The 18847-nt window shown below is 39.4% G+C and overlaps 1 protein-coding gene across 1 annotated transcript in view; it reads left to right on the forward strand.

The window, feature by feature from the left end:
- The first annotated feature begins 281 nt into the window (after nucleotides 1-281).
- The window catches only part of LOC108280165 (leucine-rich repeat and immunoglobulin-like domain-containing nogo receptor-interacting protein 3), a 54503-nt gene continuing 35937 nt past the window's right edge, over nucleotides 282-18847 (forward strand). Inside the window, exon 1 of the mRNA XM_017494968.3 lies at nucleotides 282-738. The gene's annotated coding sequence lies outside the window, so the exon portion shown is untranslated. The remainder of the gene's footprint in view (nucleotides 739-18847) is intronic.

Raw genomic sequence — 18847 nt, forward strand, 5'->3', positions numbered from 1 at the left:
AAAAATAACTCAACGTTGCGAAAGGTGCTATATCAACCCTTAGTTGGGTTATTAGTTGGGTTGTTTTTAAACAGAGTCATCTGTTTACACGTAAACATGTTCAAATAGTCTGAGAAAAATGGATCCGCTGTGGATCTGCAGGTGTAGCATCACATAAATGATCTATCTCTCTAAAAATACATACGTTTCTCTTTCTCTTTTTTTTCTCCACAAGCCCTAAACCAGTTTTCGCTTTTAAATACCGGCTGCACTTGCGAGACGCTCCCTTTTATTCGAGTCGGCAGAGCAAACGGTGAAAACAGAGCGCGCGCGCGAGAGAGAGATAGAGAGAGAGAGAGACTCGTTTATGGGAGGCTAAGAAAAGAGAGGAACAGACACATTTCCCACTCCCATTTTGACATCTTTAATGTCCTTGCTATTTCACGAAGACTAGTTGCTACGTCCAATTATACATTACACACACACACACACACACACACACACACACACACACACACACACCAGGCTGTAGGAGAAGGAGAAGAGAGAGTGACTGGCATGTGGGGAAAACACACACGCACCTACACACACATGGAGCAGAAGAGAAACACGGACGCCGTCGCATGACTTATGGAAAGAGGGAAAGCGGTAACCGGGAGCGCGCGACAGCACACACACACAGACGCAAATACCTATACATACACACACTCATACCGACCGACAGATGTGGCGGGAGCAGGAGGCACGCTCCAGCTGTTGGTGAGTGAAGTTATTTTTCTTTTTCCCCCCTCTCTTTCTCTCCTAAACACACAGTTTCATGTTCACTTCACTTGATGTAATTATGTGGAATCCACAACACAGCCTGAATGAACTGCTGCTGTGGTTAGAGTTGTGTCTATACAGGAATAAACGCAGATCACTGATCACTTGATCATTTGTCCAGTTGTGCAACAACTGGATGAGAAGGTCAGGCACAGATGCAGAGGTAATATAGCCTAGTGGATCGATCGAATGAATGACCTGAGAGGTGCCTTTATTTAAGAGAGTTGTTTCTGTACTGTAGAGAAACTATACTAAACACATTATAGTGAGATCTTTATTTATGTTTTGGTGTGAAGCTGGTTATTCTGCATTATATCTATGGTATTTTACACCATTATGCATTTCTTTTTTTTCTTTTTTGACATCATTGGTAACATCAGGTGACATAACCATTATAACACTGTTACAGTAACAAGCAGACTGAATGTTGAAATCTATTTGTGTACTAATAGATTAATTAGAGCATTTTCAATATTAAAATATTACATTTTTCTAGATGTTAACTTCTTTCACTCCCAGCTTAGTGTTCCGTTATTAACCATACAACATATCCTTCATTAAGTATTATAAATGACTCAGTAATTACAGACTGGACAGAATGACAGCTCTTGGCAGTTTAAGGGGTTACATAAATGTAAGTAAATAAAGCAGTTTTCAGCATTATAAATGTACTGGCACTTTGTAAACAATCCGAAATGTCATAGAACATATAAAATACTTCTAAAATGTTTATTTTAGCCCCCCCCCATGTTCCCTACACCCTAGTTGGATGACATTACTCATATAACCTAACACAGTCCCATAATATCAGAATCAACCACAGATCAAAAAGTTCATGGAGTTTTTTGTTTTTGTTTTTTTGTTTTTTCTGGATTGATCAATGTTCCTGTTAGGGCTTAAACACTCTGATCTTTTTTAATCACTTTGCTCCTCTACTGAGTATTAGTCCAGAGTTCTAGCGAATGTTATGCCTAATCCATGGGTTGTTTTTTGCATTGTCTGTATAGTGTATCTATTAGAGTTAACATGATTTTATTATATATATATATATATATATATATATATATATATATATATATATATATATATATATATATATATATATATATATATATATATATATATATATATATATATATATATATATATATATATATATATATATGAAGAGTGAGCTCTTTTTCTTAAACAAAATGCTAGGGATATCTTCAAAACCCTAAATAGAATTGTGTTGTGTAATGACAAACTGCAACATACTTCATGTTCTTGGTCCCTCTGCTCTGTAATTATGGCACTGTAATGTGCGACATTGAGATGCATGGCCAAAACACACAAGCTTTGTTGTGTGTGCGTGTGTGTGTGTGTGCGCACAAACATGCCTGTGTGTGTCTGTGTTCCCTATCGCAATAGATGCATGTCTCTGTACACACAGCAATATTGTGTTACCGTCACGATCACAGATATGTATGTTTAGACAGACCCCATACAGAGGCTTTGTTGTATGTGTGTATGTGTGTGTGTTGAGCGTTCTTGCTCTCTCTCCCTCCAACTCACTCACTCATGCCATTATCAGCAGTAGTGTGTCTGACAGGTCCTTTACCGAGTTGCCCTGTCAGTAAGGAGTAGCAGGAGTAGCTTCAAATGGTGACAGGAACATCACAAACAGAACAAGAGAGTGAGACAGTAAGGTAGTCTTGAATTCATCAGCATCCACTTCCTTGTCTTTAAATCTAATGCAGTGTTAAGGGAGAAGTTGACTCTTTCTGATTATTTTACCATCTGTGGTAATGTTGTGAGATTCCCCATTTACTGTTGTTTACCCTTGACCATTATTGTACAGATTGGCTGGTTTTGAGGAATAGAATTAAGTACAATGTCCAAATATGTCAGTTTTAAAACATTTGTAGTATGTGGTACAAGTATTTAGTATGGCTGCAAAATGAATCATATATTAATCACAATCCTAATCTTATGAAGTAAGGAATAAGACATGATAGGGTATGCTGTTATAGAAAAATACAAGAACAACCCAGAAATTGATTATCCAGAATGTCCCAAAATGTCTGTTCCTGCAATTGATATTTAATAAGTTTATAGTTACTTTCCAATCCACAAAACAAGTTCCTCTTATCCCTTGTGTTATAAGCTAGAAAGAGTCGTTCCCTCACCAGCCTCACATTTTTCATTCTCTTGAAGTTAATAAGACAAAACTCACCTTGTCATGTTACTGAGAAACCACAAAGCGCAAAACTTCTCCCTTCTGAAATCCTTCCTGTATCAGACAATATAAAATTGCACCTTTACCTCTGACTGTGATAAAGACTCCTTCCAAAACAGTTAAATAAACGTCTCCTCAGAGAAAGCTTTATCATAACAATGACTGCACAAGTTTTTTAATTCATCCTTAATATGTTTTCTTTCAGCGAGGCATGGTGGCTTAGTGGTTAGCACGTGCGTGTGTGGAGTTTGCATGTTCTCCCCATGCTTCTGGGGTTTAATCCGGGTACTCCGGTTTCCTCCCCAAGTTCAAAGACATGTGTTATAGGCTGATGGGCATTTCCAAATTGTCCGTAGTGTGTGCGATTATGCCTGGTGATGGATTGGCACCCTGTTCAGGGTGTCTCCCGCCTTGTGCCCCATGTGGTTCCCCCTGCAACCCTGTGTAGGATAAACAGTACAGAAAATGGATGGATGTTTTCTTGCAATGCCATACATGTCCCTGTGTAAGCTGTTACTATAGAAATGATAGCATTATGATGAGCACATTACAATACAGTAAACCTGCAATTTGAATTGCAGTCAAATGACTGTTTGAAATGCGTTGAAAAATAATGAAATATAATTGACATTGATATTGGTGAGCTTAGTTAAGATAGCTGTTTGACTGAAATAATGAGCTCTACATTCACGTTTTAACTGTCAACTTCATTGTATACAGTGTTGGCTTGTTTGTTTGTTTGTTTATAGTTAGAGTTCAGTAGATCTACTTAATTAAAGATGAAGTGTGCATTTTTTAAGACAGAACGCTTTTTTTAAAATAATAATTGGTGATGTTGAGCTCATTCTGGTAGCTGTCAATAAAATATCTGTTAAGAGATTAAAAATAAACAGTTTGTAAAGGGAAACTGTCAATCCAGAAAGCTCCGCCCCTTGCGTTAACACTAAGGTGTTGTACCTGTGTTTTGGAGGTGTGGTATTGGAGGGAATAATAAAGAGAATTGCCATTTTCTGGCACTAAAATCATTGAATCTAAGAAAACGTTTTATTTCCTTTCAAAGACTGATTCGTTCATTCAGAAATAAATGATTGTGGAAAATATTCCACTTTTATGGTGGAATTCTGTTGCAAGATCTCAGGTCATTGGAGAGTACGTAGAACATGGAAAACTGTAGGACTTATAATTTGTGTTGTCATAAAAAGCAGACAGTAGTTTGATCCAGACTGTGCCTTGTAGATTTAATCGATCCCAATAGATGCATCATCATTCAAACAGAAACGCATGAGCTGTAGACACAGCATGGATGTATACAGAAATCCAGATCCAACCTGCATTTAAATTGGTCAATTTAAACATTAAGTCTTTATTGTCCATTTAATATGAGCATCAAATTAAAACAAACTGCATAAACTTTCACCTTGTAAAATGTAAGATTTTTACAGCAGAGACAGAATAAGCCTGACAAATACACACATGAATCATGAGCTTGTCCTTTAGGAGATAAGGAGTTTTTCAAATCAAAGTCTAATTTGAAAGAGCATTGTGCTTTTCAGCAATGGATTTATTAATTGTTGCCGTAATAACAGACTCATTATGGCGGCCATCCAAAAACTCTGGTCTTGTTGGCGCCACTGTTCTGTACAAAATCAGCAAATTACAATGAATACAATACATTGTTTGTTGTTCTGATTAGCCAGACTGGACATGTCAACAAATTGTGTATCCACTTCCTGTGGACAGGGTTTGAATCCTAAGCATTCTCGGGAGTCGGAGTATAGGAATAGGAAGGAAAAGCATGTGTGTGATTTCTGGATATTAGGTGCCACATCCTGTCTTGCATTAGTCCATTTCCTCTGTCTGGGTTCCCTAATGCTAGGCGGTGAGTGTGGTGTGGCACACCTTGTCCATTTGGCCCAAGGCCTAATGAGAACACCATCATCCCAAGTCTGGGCACACACACCCGTTTGTCGGTTCCAGTGGGACTTTTAAACTCGTTTTCTGGATTTGCATGAACTCGGAACGATGACAGACCTCCTACGTGTGCCATACAGTAACTCTTCCCGGTGTTATTAACGCTGGCTGCGTGGGTTTCTATTCAGTCCGCGTTATTGACTTGTGCACTTTAGAAGGATGTGGGTGTGGGTGAGTTGCCTGAAGGCTGCGTGTATGAGAAAATCTTCTGGCTGCTATTATTCAATTCATTATTATTCATTATTTCACTACTGCTCTCTCTCTCTCTCTCTCTCTCTCTCTCTCTCTCTATATATATATATATATATATATATATATATATATATATATATATATATATATATATATATATATATAATTTACTCAAGTACATATATATATATATATATATATATATATATATATAAGTAATTAAATTCTTTTCATAAGTTGCCACATATATAGTTCCTATAATCTAAAAAAAAATTGAAGTGAGTTGGAGATTGAAAGAAACATGGAAAGCTGCTTAGTAACAGAGAAATCAATTACATGGACAGCAGTTGAGCATTTTGAACATTTGGCATGAAATTAAGGCAGTGGAATTGTAGCAGATAAACAATTAACCCTTTACATTCCCAAGAGTCTCATAAAACCTTTATTAGTTCAACTGTAGCTACCGAATAATATGCTTTAAGGTGAATACTGAATAATAATATTGTGGCTGTAAATGGTTAACCTAGAGAAAGAAAATGTGATTTACTTTATATTTGACAGAAAAAGTAACCTTCAAGCATTGCTGTAGTGCTAGCTTCACACTCCCTGAAGTTGACCTAGAACAAAACAGAGGAAAACGAAGCTTGCTGCTAAATGTTCATTACTGTTAACTCAAAGGGGTTGTGTAAGATCCATAACTCTTCACTGCTCAGCTCTGTACTTGGAATGGATTTTGCCTCAATCGTATGTTGCTTCCCAAAGGAATAACTGCAGAGGTTTAGCTATAGCATATATGATTTCTGACTCCGTGCTATGGTGATACATGAGCCATCTGAAAACAGCTAAAGTAGCAGTCAGACCAAACATGAATAAAATTCCCCCTGCAGAAATGACTATTCACTGAAGGGGAAAGGACATCGGACATAAAATTCACATTTGCTTCTGGTATTGGTTACTTTTGCTTTACACCAACCTTATAGATGAACTTTGACCTGTGAATTCATGATCCTTGGTGTTGTGTACTAATAGAAAACAAGGGTGGGACTGTGGTCTGTTTGGTCATTAAAATGGTGGTGATTATGGTTTGGCTGGTCAGTTGGCTGGTCAGTACCTGACTAATTCTAGTGGTCAGTCATGATGTTAGCAAAAGCATGTTTCCTCATTTTGTAAAGGGGCACCACTTTTTCCAAGTGACATTTCAGTCTCTTTTTTCCTCTGTCTTCTATCTCCTGGCTTCTAAGATGGTGGCAACATCAAGTGACATTGAAATATATGCCTTGCTAACACTTCTAATAGTTTCCAGTGACACATGGCATTTGCGACTCAGGTTATAAACTCAAATAAAAAGGTTGACTTCCCAGGATGTAAGCAAACTATGAACCCAATACTGGAATCCACTGTATGTATATCCAATGTATTGAAATTATAACGGGGTTTAATTTATCTTATAACAGGTGTGAGCTAAATGGACAGTATTATTGTGCAGAAGCCAAACCGATCTTCCCGGCTAAGAACTGTCAATCTTTGTAGAATGGACCCAGGATTAGACAGTAGAATGGACCATGTCAGGACTATTACTGATGATTAACAACCCAGACCAGAATCTGTGTTTGACTAAATTGTCTTTTCAGCATTTATTTAGGCAGGTTTATCAACAAGAATTATGATGTTTCAACCCGTCTCGCTAATAACTAAGTGCAGCCGACCCCCTTCACTAAGCTCCTTAACCCACTTGCATTCAAAAGCACCATTTGGAGGGAAGAAAAAAAACAGTGCCATGTCTCTTATTAGCATTATTTTATGAAGCATTTCCACACCCAGGCTTTCAAGGGCACAACATATCAAGTAAACCTTGCTAATGTGTGAGCACATGCCCTGAATCTCTGCACTAATTGTCTAATTCTTCCTTTAAAGCATGAAGCCAACCGAGCATGTGGGAATGACATGCGTCAAGGTCAAGGCTTTATCTTTTTTTTGTTTTGGAGCAGCAAGAGACTGCCGTTTCCATGGAGTTTACCCCATTACCCCCCTTCTCTCAGGACTGGAGTTGAAAGCAGTGTGAAAAACACATCTCTCACTTCAATTCAAAGTCAGATGGTTATAGAATCAGACAAATTATCAAATGTTTATGGTCATACTGTATGTGCATCAATCTGTATAACAGAAATAATTATTGAACAGATTTGATGATGTACACTAAATGCATCCTGGGTGATGATGTACACACAGTGCATCCTGGGTGATGCTGTTTTCAATTTAGATTTAGTATTATTTTTTTAATGGCTGGCTTTTACCAAATAGCTGGTATTTTTAGTTACAGAAAAATCCGGCTTCGCACCTGGGTCAAACACGATTCACAAGCTCTCATGCGGCCTTGATCAATAATGCATTTGATTAATCATTAACCTATCAAAGGGGCAGGTGTCCGGTGGAAAGCGCTCAAGGGAAATTACACCCCCCATGGGCATAATGTGAGTTGGATTCTGCGCTTTATGCTTGCAAAATTTATTCAATTGATTCAATTTTTAATGCCCTCTCGAAAATAGCACAGCCAGTCTGAGCCCCATCTCTCCAAGCCCTGGCTTCTAACTGAATGGCAGCAATCAGAGAGGGCAGTGTAGAAGTGTTGGGTTTAATAGGAATAGGTTTAGTAGGTTGCACTCCATTTATTATTACAATATTCCTCAATTACACCATGCACCAGAACGCGGTTCGTACTGTACAGCACACGTAATCATAAAATGCAGGAATACTGTGCATATACTGCACATGCTCTGTGTTTATGTGGTTTTCGTCAAAACTGCTGTCAGTGATTAGCAAAAGATTTAAACTTAACACACCAGGATGCTCTCTGAGGAGAAGAGATGGCATTACTCCATCTCCTACCAATCAGAGCGATACTACCCAATCGTGATTGACTGTGAACTCATGTATGGCAGTTATTATTTTCCTTCTAGTGCCTTGTGATATAGCATGTAGGATCTTGGACATTTAAATGTAGAATATAAACACATCAGTGTCACTGCCTTGTTCAACATCCAGCTAACAGCGGTGCTTTTGTCAGAAATGAGCACAATAGAAGGGGACAGGTTGTGTAATACATGCTATTTATGGAAACAGATGAGCAATGATCTAATAAGGCGGTTAGTAAGTACACACAGTGTTTAGAAATGCTCTTCAAATATCTGTAAATTATTTAAATATGTTTAACAGTTTGATGCATGATATTCTGGGGAAATATTTACAGTACTGGCCAATCAATTGACCTTGAATAGCTACTGTAACACCTCTTTGACTAAAGTGTTATTAATATTTTTTGTAAAACTAGACAACAAAGCACTGACACAGCAAATGACCTTCACCTTCATCATTTCTCCACAAACCTTTGACAAAACAGCATAACTTCACTAAGGAAACCAGCAAAGTAGAGTAACTGAAATGGGTTTAAACCAGGTGCAAAGATATTCAAAACACCTATTAGATTTTTTGATTAGCTACAGCCTAGTAGTTTAAAAAGATAGCCCATATACCTGAGAGTAGCTATTAAATATATATTATAAATGCAAATTATAACCAAAACCATTGAAAACTGGTGCTTTTACTGATAATGAGACATATTGCCCTTTAATCTGAAATTTGACTGTAATCAAAGACACCTAATAGGTGAGGTAACATTAATGTAGCTAGCTAATGTTCTAGTAGCTAGCAACGGTAGTTAGCTAGATACTCTGAGAGGGGACTACAGTGAAATGGATGCTTTAATAAACAGTTTTTAGATTAATTTGTTAGTATTTTCTGACTATTTGAAATTGGATTAGGATGTATATTTGCTGAATATTTCTTAAATCAGCAGTTGATCTGCAGCAGTGATTTTTATGCTAATATATTGTTATGCAGGTCCATAAGCCTCTGTACACCACCACAAAGGATTTGAAATGAGTCAATCAAGATGTGATGGAAGTGTTGACTTTCAGCTTTAATTCTAAAGGTGTTTAACAAAAATACTGCATTAAACATTTAGAAATTACAGCAATTTTTTTCAGACTCAAAAGTAATTGGACAAACTAACATAATCATAAATATTAGGATTACTTTTAATACTTGGAGGCAAATCCTTTGCAGTCAATGCCTGCCTGAAATCTGGAACCCATGGACATCACCAAATGCTGAGTTTCCTCCCTTGAGATGCTTTGCCATGCCTTTACTGCAGCTGCCTTCAGCTGGGTTGCTTTTGCTGTACATTTTGGGTCATTATCCATCTGTACTGTGAAGCGCCATCCAATCATTTTTGCAGCATATGACTGAACCTGAACAGAAAGTATAGCTCTATATGCTTCAATATCATCAATAAACACTAGTGACAAGGGATGTCATGATACCAAAAAGTAGTCGGTACCGATACCACCAAAAGTACACGATACTCAATACCAAAGTCTATACCACGGTGTGGTATAAAAATAAAATTTTAAAAATGTAATTAAAAACTCTCCTGGAGGACATCCTCCTCTGGCTGATACTGGCAAAGAGGGGGGGGGTATTTTAGTTATCAAACACTGTCTGACAATGAGTGGAGGTGCACTCCTAAACTTGCGTGCGCACACACATCCGCATGCACCCACACACACACACACACACACACACACACACACACACACACCCCTTATTCTCTGAATGCAAGCATTAGTTTAAATTCACTGATATGGTGGCAGGTCAAAAAGATTTATTAAAAGCATGAACATTTGAATAATTATTAGTGACATTAGGCTACATGTTGCTGACAGGACACGGGCTGAATGGCGATGCAAGGTGGCCCATTAGGAGGTAGTTTATAACATTGCAATGTGTTAGCGTCGTTAACAAATAACTGGCTATCGCTAACATTTCATAGAGCATAACGTTAGCTGGTTTCACAGCAACAATGCAGCTGCCTCAAACAAACATAATACAGGACCGTCTTTCAGGTGCTTCGCCAGGTGTTTCCTCGCTTTGTTTGAAATGAACGATAGCATTGGTTGCACATCAGAAACCAATACTAGCTTTCCTCTCTTTTCCTCTGAACGAGTCGGGGCGGAGCTAAACTTGTTAAGCTAAGCTAATCTTCTGTAGTTTTTCCCGTGTGCTTGTAGGCGTTCTTCTTCTTCTTCACCATTTGTGGACCGACTAAAACACTTGCCCGTATTTGCTGCCCCCATCAGGTTTGGAAGAATTGCAACCTCGGTACCTCCATTAGACTTGTTTCCAACGCTAGTACAGAAAAACAAGTACCATCAGATTTTGAGAATGTTGGTACCGACTTGGTCCCGAAGAATCGGTTCTCGTGACATCCCTACTAGTGACCCAGTTCCATTGGCAGCCATACATGCCCATGCCATAACACTTCCTCCATATTTATTTTTGACAGATGATGTGGTATGCTTTGGATAATGAGCCCTTTTCCTTCTCCATACTTTTCTCTTCCCATCATTCTGGTACTGGTCAGGCTTTTTTTGTTTCGTTTTTGTTATTTTTGTTTAGCGAATTCTAATCTCACCAGTGCAATTGTTGATTTGGCCACTTAAAGTTTCTGTTATCTCTCTAATAGGTCTGTTTTGTTTTTTCTGCCTAATAATGGCCTCCTTAATTTACACCGACACCTCTTTTGGACCGCATATTGAGAGTTCCCTTGAACAGCTTGGATCAACTCCAGACCTTTTGTTAAACCACTTAAATTAAAGCTGAAGTCTACACTTCAGTCACATCTTCATTGATTCATTTCAAATCCAGTGTGGTGGTGTGCAGAGGCAAAATTACGAAAATTGTGTCACTGTCCAAATACCTATGGACCTGACTGTAGTGTGGTCCTGTAAAAGTACAGTTTTTCACTCTGTTTAAAAAAGAATACAGTGTGCCAGTTCTGTAAACAAATTTTACAGTACTACATGGGAACTGTGGTAATTTTACAGGGTCTTTTTTTTATAGTGGCATCCAAATAATATGGTATATTACTTAATTTCTTCATTTACTTGGGGCCTACATTTATAAATAATGAAAGACCTCAGTTTTGAGTGCCTATGTGAGGGTGTCTGGATGTCTGCATGTGCTTAGGGCAGAGTATACATGACTAAGGCATAACTAAGACTCCATAAATAAACACCACTGCAGCTTGAATACTGACAGAGCCATGCTGTTTCTTTCCTCTTTCCTCTTCATCCTGTCCTCTGTCACTTATTTCCTCACTCTCTTTACCTTCTTCTGGGTAAGAAGCAACAGTGCTCTCTTTATTCCTATCACATGTGGTAGCTTACAGTTCTCCCATGATACCAATGTAGTTCTTTTCTTTACTATCTGTTTTTTTTTGTTTGTTTGTTTGTCTGTTTACACAAAATATATTCAGCATACAAGGCATTTTGACAGGGTGTGCGTGTGAAGTGGGAATTTAATCGTGAAGACCTAGGGGAAGCTGGTGTACTATACAGATGATCATTCTGCTACATCATTCAGCAGCGATGAATTGTGTGTTCCCATCACTTAATCCTCTATCATGGAGCAGCATTCACTGTTTTTATAGTGATGTAAGGACATCAGATCTGACTCACTGGGCCACAAAAATATGGAATTTAAGAGAGAGAGAGATTGCTGAACCTTGTGTATTGTGTTGTGAGGGGGCGGATCCTCAGGTATTAGTTCTACATCAGTCTCTCTCTCATGCTCTCTCTCTCTCTCTCTCACACACACACACACACACACACACACACACAAACAAAGCCTTGAACCTATAGACACACACACACATTTATTCTCCACACCTCACATAAGAACCAACAGCCTCTTACATTCACACATACTTCAATTGCCAGGCAATACTGCCAAAGAAACCACACTCGCACGCACTTACACACAAAGTGTGTTTGAACTCAGTCACCCTTCAAGATCTGCATCAGTGCTGTTTAATAAGGGAGAGACGCTGGGAATTAGCTATGACTAAGTGTGGAGAAATTCCAATTGAAATATGCTAATGCAAAATGTAAAAAAAAAAAATGCTGCTTAGCACAAAAGTTCTTTTTTTTCTAAATCCTATGTAATGATATTTATCTAGGCCGTGAATGCATGTGGCACAATAATGGCTAAAAAGATAATCATGATTATTTTTGTTTAACATTAGCACAATTAGGAACAAAATAGTTGAATTGCACCTTTTCATTTTAAATAGACAGACAGCAGGCTTTTCTGTTACATTATTGTTATTGAAATTGAATTAGAAATCTGGAGAATTTTTTTTTTACTGGCTTATCATTGCTTTACACTGTGCTTTAGTTTAATTAAGTTTGTATCATATAGATAGATAGATAGATAGATAGATGATTTTCATTTTAACTGTGTACATACTAATAGGTAAATATGTGGTACATTTCTGATACTTAGTAACGGGAGGCACGGTGGCTTAGTGGTTACCATGTTTGCATCGCACTTCAGGGGTTGGGGGTTCAATTCCTGTCTCCGCATGTTCACAAGTTTGCATGTTCTCCCCGTGCTTATGGGTTTCCTCTGGGTACTCCGGTTTCTTCCCCCAGTCCAAAGACATGCGTTGTAGGCTGATTGGCATCTCTAAATTGTCCATAGTTTATAAATGGGTCAGTGTGTAACTGTGCACTGCAATGGGTTGGCACCACATCTATGGCATCCCCCGCCTTGTGCCCCGAGTCCCTTGGGATAGGCTCCAGGCTCCCCGCGACCCCTTGTAGGACAAGATGTACAGAAAATGGATGCTTGGATGGATGGATGGACACATAGTAACATGAAAACTTGTGCAGCAGTACCACAATGCAATAATGAATACTAATTTAATAGGTAATAATGTCATACTTGCAAATAATACTGGTTGCATAATTTGAAAATTGAATATGTAATTAATGTGAAAAAAAATACCAGGCATACACTTAAAGCCCCTGGAGATCTGTAATTATAAAGGTCGAGTCAGGAAATATATATCAATTTAATTAATTTATATCTAGACTTACAGTAGTTATAATATATACAACTCACAAACAGTGCTTGTGCTAGAAAAGTGTTATGTGGAACACAGAGACAATGGGACCCAAATTCAGAACACAGACAAGGACTGAAAGTTAACAGGATTTATTGAAGGGTAGTGAAAACTGGGGTGGATGGGAAAGGAGTCCGCCGCGTGAGAGATGAGTACACAGCCGATGCGCCACGGGGAAGGGAGAGTGGGGCTGAGCATGATGAACCTCAGCCTTCTACATTGAATTACAGCAAGGGGTCAGGCTGAATCAACACAGGGGCAGAGGTAAACAGTTCCTTCAGTTTGGAGAAGGCGGACTCAGCCTCGATGGTCCATATGAAGTGTGTAAAGGTGGAGGTGAGTCTAGTGAGGGGTGCTACCACCCAACTGAATTTCTTGATGAAGTGGCAATAATAATTGGCAAGCCCCAAGAGCCGTTGGAGCTGCTTGATGGTAGTGGGTCTGGGCCACTCGAATACAGCCCAGATCTTCTCCGCGTCAGCCTTAACTTGCCCGCTCTCGATGACGTACCCCAGGAATGTGACCATGGGAACATGAAACTCACATTTTTCAGCTTGATAAACAAGTGGATCTCCAGAAGCCACTGCAGGACTTAACGGATATGAAGAGTGTGCTCAGTGAGCGTGCAGGAGAATATCAGAATGTCGTCCAAATAAGCCAACACAAAGCGATTCATGAAGTCCCAGAGTATGTAATTGATGAGAGCTTGAAATACAGCAGGGGCATTTGTGAGGCTAAACGGCATGACCAGGTATTCGAAGTGTCCCAGAGGGGTGTTGAATGCAGTCTTCCACTCGTCCTCTGCTCTGATCCTGAGCAAGTGGTATGCGTTCCACAAGTCCAACTTTGTGAAGATACTGGCCCCATGCAGCGGCTCGAAGGCGGAGTTGAGGAGCAGCATGGGGTACTTGTTCTTCACTGTGATGTTGTTGAGGCCCCAGTAATCAATCCATGGGCGGCGGGTCTCATCTTTCTTGGCCACAAAGAAGAAGCCGGCACCCAGGCGGGAGGTGGAAAGTCGGGTGATGCCGGCAATGAGGGACCACGTTCTGTATTTCTCCATGGCCTCTCTCTTAGGACGGGACAGGTTATGCAAATGGTCAGATGGGAGGGCAGCCCCAGGGAGGAGGTTGATAGCACAATCGTACGAGCAATGAGGTGGTAAGGAAAGGGCCCGGTCCTTGCTAAAAATCCTCAAACAAATCATGGTACTTGGGAGGCACAGTGGAGAGTTCTGGAGGGGTGGGCATCCAGGAACCTATGGTGGCTGCAGTGGGAGGAAGGGCTGACCATCCTGCTGACCAGTCTATTTGGGGGTTGTGTTATTTCAGCTAAGAATAGCCTAGCACCAGCGGGTTATCTGGGGAGGAGATGAGGTTCAGCTGAACCTTCTCATGGTGGTTCCCGGAAAGCAAAAGAAGCAATGGAGCCGTGCGATGGGTGATCCGGGCCAGGAATTTCCCATCCAGGGTGTTGATAGTAATGGGAGGATCCAGGAACTCGATGGGTAGGCCGGACTGTGACGCTGACTCCTTATCCAGGAGGTTATCTTCTGCGCCTGAGTCGATAAGTGTGAGGAGAACGGAGTGCATATTGTGCACTGTGCACATCATGTTGGTTTAATAAAATAGACTATTAAACCAGACATCTTCAAAATGAACATTGAGATTACATTGATGTAACTGTCACTGACACTGAAACAGAGTCTGTGTCAGTTCAATATTACTAAAGATCTGATATTAGTAGCGATCCAAGGTGTATTCCCACCCTTTCCTGGGATAGGCTCCGGTTCCACTGCAACCCTGTTGAGGATAAAGCTGTTACTGAAAGTGAGTGAGTTCTGATATTGGTGTAAAGTATGATATCATGGGCTCTCTTTTTTAAAACTACTTGTGCTGAGCCTCAGACTCTCTCCGTCAGAGCGAAGAGAGGAAGGAGCGAGGGTGCAGAGAGTGCAAGAAGAAGTGAGAAACGACAGCTCCAGTTTTAAAACAGCACAAATTGCGTCAAGCATGAATGTCATGATCATACTTTTAGTGCGGAAAGTGCTGAATTATTCATAGACGACTGCTGGTATGTATGAGACAGGCAATCAGAGCTGGATTAGGACCCTGTGATATGGATGACATAGGCAGAGGGGTGCAGAAGAGGAGGGAGATGACACAGAGGGGTTTGGAGCGAGACAAGAGAACAGAAATAAAGGCAAAAGACAGAGAACAATCCAGCGATGAACGCTCTCTGTAAATCACTGTAACACACATGCAGGTCCACAAAAAAAAAATTATCCATGAGCATGGGTTTGATAAATCTAATGGTAAAAGACATAATGCTAACAGAAAAGACAGAAAGGAACTGCTCTCTAAGGACTTAGAAATGTCACCACTATAATAACCATTGGGGATACACACACTGTATCTCACACACATTTGTTTTACTATTCTTGACATAATTATTCATGGGGCTAATTAATGCTTAAAGCTGGATTAAAAATGCCATTTAATGTCATTTGGGAGGTAGGATTGTAATTTATATTTAATACTATATTATAATTTAATATTAAATATATTTCAAAATCTTCATAGTGAATATGAGAGTTGTTTTTTTTTTAATCGAGGTGGCTACAAAACATTAATCCAATCTGATATCCCTACTGTAGAGCCACATATTTGTCTCCCCAGGTATAAATGATGTGGAAGGAATATGCTGCACTCATGACCAAATCAGTGCCTCCAGGGTTTTGCGATTTTGCGATCACAGAAATTAACACAAAATCAATCAAACTCCACAATATTCAGAGGAGCTTGCAATTTTTCGAAATTAGCACAAATTTTCAACAGATTTGGGCCAAGTCGCGTCATGAGACGACATTCATCCAAAGCCCTCTTCAGTTCATGTGCGAGGAATATGAGTATGGCTAAAAAGTCTCATTAACCAACAACAAAAAAAAAAACAGAACAAAAAAATATTGTTTGCGAAAGACAAAAAATTGTGAAACAATTTTGTGCAATTGAAATTTCGCCAATTGGTGTAGTTTTACACCAAAATAAAGCACAAAAACAATCAGAAAATAATCCTGTACAAACTGCCAAGGGCTAACTGGGACTTTTTCTAACTCTGAGTGGCATATAAAATCGATTTTTAAGCAGCTATTTACTTCAAAATTTCCACTTTGGAGCTCTGTCTTCTCTGAGCTGGAATTCCATTTTTTTTTTTGCTTGCTTTCTGTCAGTGTCCTTTTTTTGTTGTACTCATTAACTACTGAGACACGGTGACTGCGCTGAGGTGGGAAGTATGAGTAAGTTACGAGTCAGAAAGTGCAGTGTTTCCAGTTGTCATGAATGCATTAAACTGCAAACACTCTTCCAAAAATACTCTGGAAGAAGTCAAAGTACTGCTTCAATTTCTCAACTCTGAGTTCAAAAGTATTCTGAATCGTGCAAAAAATCATTAAATAAGAAAGAAGTCAGCATCTCACATTATTATTTTATTTTCTTGCAGACAGGAAATCATTGCACCTTTTACCAAGTCACTTGGGGAAAGAAGGAAAACATTAACTAGAGCTAGCAGATGGCAACTATATTGCTCATCTGTTAAATAGTAGTGACCATGATAACCTACAAACTAGCTTGCCTGCTAATAGCAGCCTGTCTAGACATATCCAAAATACTGGCAGTGTGGTTGTTTTAGACTTCAGTTTCTCCCTCCTTAAGGCCAGTTTATATTTGATGCATGACTTTGACTATGTTTACATGGACAGCAGTAATCTAAGTATTGACCTTATTCTGACAATATTGTGATTAAGGTGTTTACATGAGCCGCTTTTAGAATATTCCTTTCATGTTCCTGTTTTACATGTTATAGAACATAGAGCGATTAACAGCACACGTCATTACATCACTGCGCCACGCCGTCCAACGTTCCCTCCGGAATTTCACGTACTGACGTACACTTCGTCTTCGTTATGGTACCGTATACAGTTTTGGGTGTTTTTATTTTTTTATTTTTACGAACGCTTCAAGTGCAGTTAATTATTTGTCATGCTATACGTGCAAATAGATGACTGCTTGAAGCTGTGAGCTGCGTCCTAAACCACGTACTTACCGTCTATATAGTAGCTGAGATACATATATTTCGACTACTATATAGTAGGTAAGTACGCGGTTTCGGACGCAACCGTGCTCTCTTGTTTGCTGTAAAACAGTTGAGCACTGCCATGTGTGTACGTGTCCTGTCACAAAATGTGGTGAGAACTCCCACATGATGTTAATAGTGTGATTAAGGTGTGTACATGTCTGTAATACATGTCGATAATGTGACTAAAACAGGAATACTCCACACGTCTTAATTCGATTTGTGTTTACTCCGAGTATGACTTTAATCGGATTAAGGTAATAAAAAATCGCTGTTTACATGCTAGTTTTTTTAATCAGAGTATCATCTTAAACGGGTTAATATCCAAATATTGTTGTCCATGTAAACTTACTGAATGTTTACACATGCAGAAGTGGCGGTAACACGAGTGGCATTGTTCACATTTTCTCCTGCCTCTCACCTTGTGTACATCTGGAGAATTAAAGCGACATTAAAAGACCGCAGGATACACACGGCAGCCATCTTGTGTACGGGTATACCTAGTTTAAAAACAAGTATAATCCAGCCTTTAGGGTTCGGCCCAAGTGTTTTTTGACCATTTTACTACCTTTGTAATATGTAAAGCAAAATCAACCATATTTGACACCAAATTAGGAGGAATTCTAATAAATAAAAGCAATATCATTGAATTTCAAATGAATGAAATAATTAGATTTCACCCTACCCTTGAACTTACACATACACCAACCAGCCATAACATTAAAACCACTGACAGGTGACATGAATAATATTGATTATCTCGTTACAATGGCAGCTGTCAAGGCGTGAGATGTATTAGGCAACAAGTGAACAGTCAGTTCTCAAAGTTGATGTGTTGAAAACAGGAAAAATGGGCAAGCGTAATGATCCGAGCGACTTTGACACGGCCCAAATTGTGATGCTTAGACTATTGGGTCAGAGCATCTCCAAAATGGCAGGTCTTGTGGGGTGTTCCTGGTACGCAGTGGTTAGTACCTTCCAAAAGTGGGCCAAGAAAGGACAACAGGGTCATGGGCGCTCAAGGCTCACTGATGCGCGTGGAGAGCGAAGGCTATCTCAGTCGAGCATCTGTGGGATGTTCTAGGCGAACAGGTCTGATCCATGGAGGCCCCCACCTCACGAGGATTTAAAGCATCTGCTGCTAACATTTTAGTGCCAACAACTTGGTTCACAATTGAAATGTGAAACCGTAGCTGGCTCTTTGAAATACATCAAAATGAGGCCAGTTTTCCATCAACTTGGCAAAGAAGAAGGGATTTAATTCTCACTTAAGCCCATGATTCAACTGTAAATGAATAAAACATCTGAGATCATGCTCAGCCTGTTCCACCCACCCATGTGTTGTGCTCACTGTCATGTAAAACTCCATTCTGTTTGTTGTTGTTTTTTGTTTGGTTTATTTGCGTTATATCCTAGGAATGGACATTTTCTGATTGATGTTGTTTGTAGTCAATTTGAATGGAAGTGTGTGTGTGTGGGTGTGTGTGTGTGTGTGTGTGTGTGTGTGTGTG

The sequence above is a fragment of the Ictalurus punctatus genome, chromosome 20 (assembly GCF_001660625.3).
Source record: "Ictalurus punctatus breed USDA103 chromosome 20, Coco_2.0, whole genome shotgun sequence".
Classification (NCBI taxonomy): domain Eukaryota; kingdom Metazoa; phylum Chordata; class Actinopteri; order Siluriformes; family Ictaluridae; genus Ictalurus; species Ictalurus punctatus.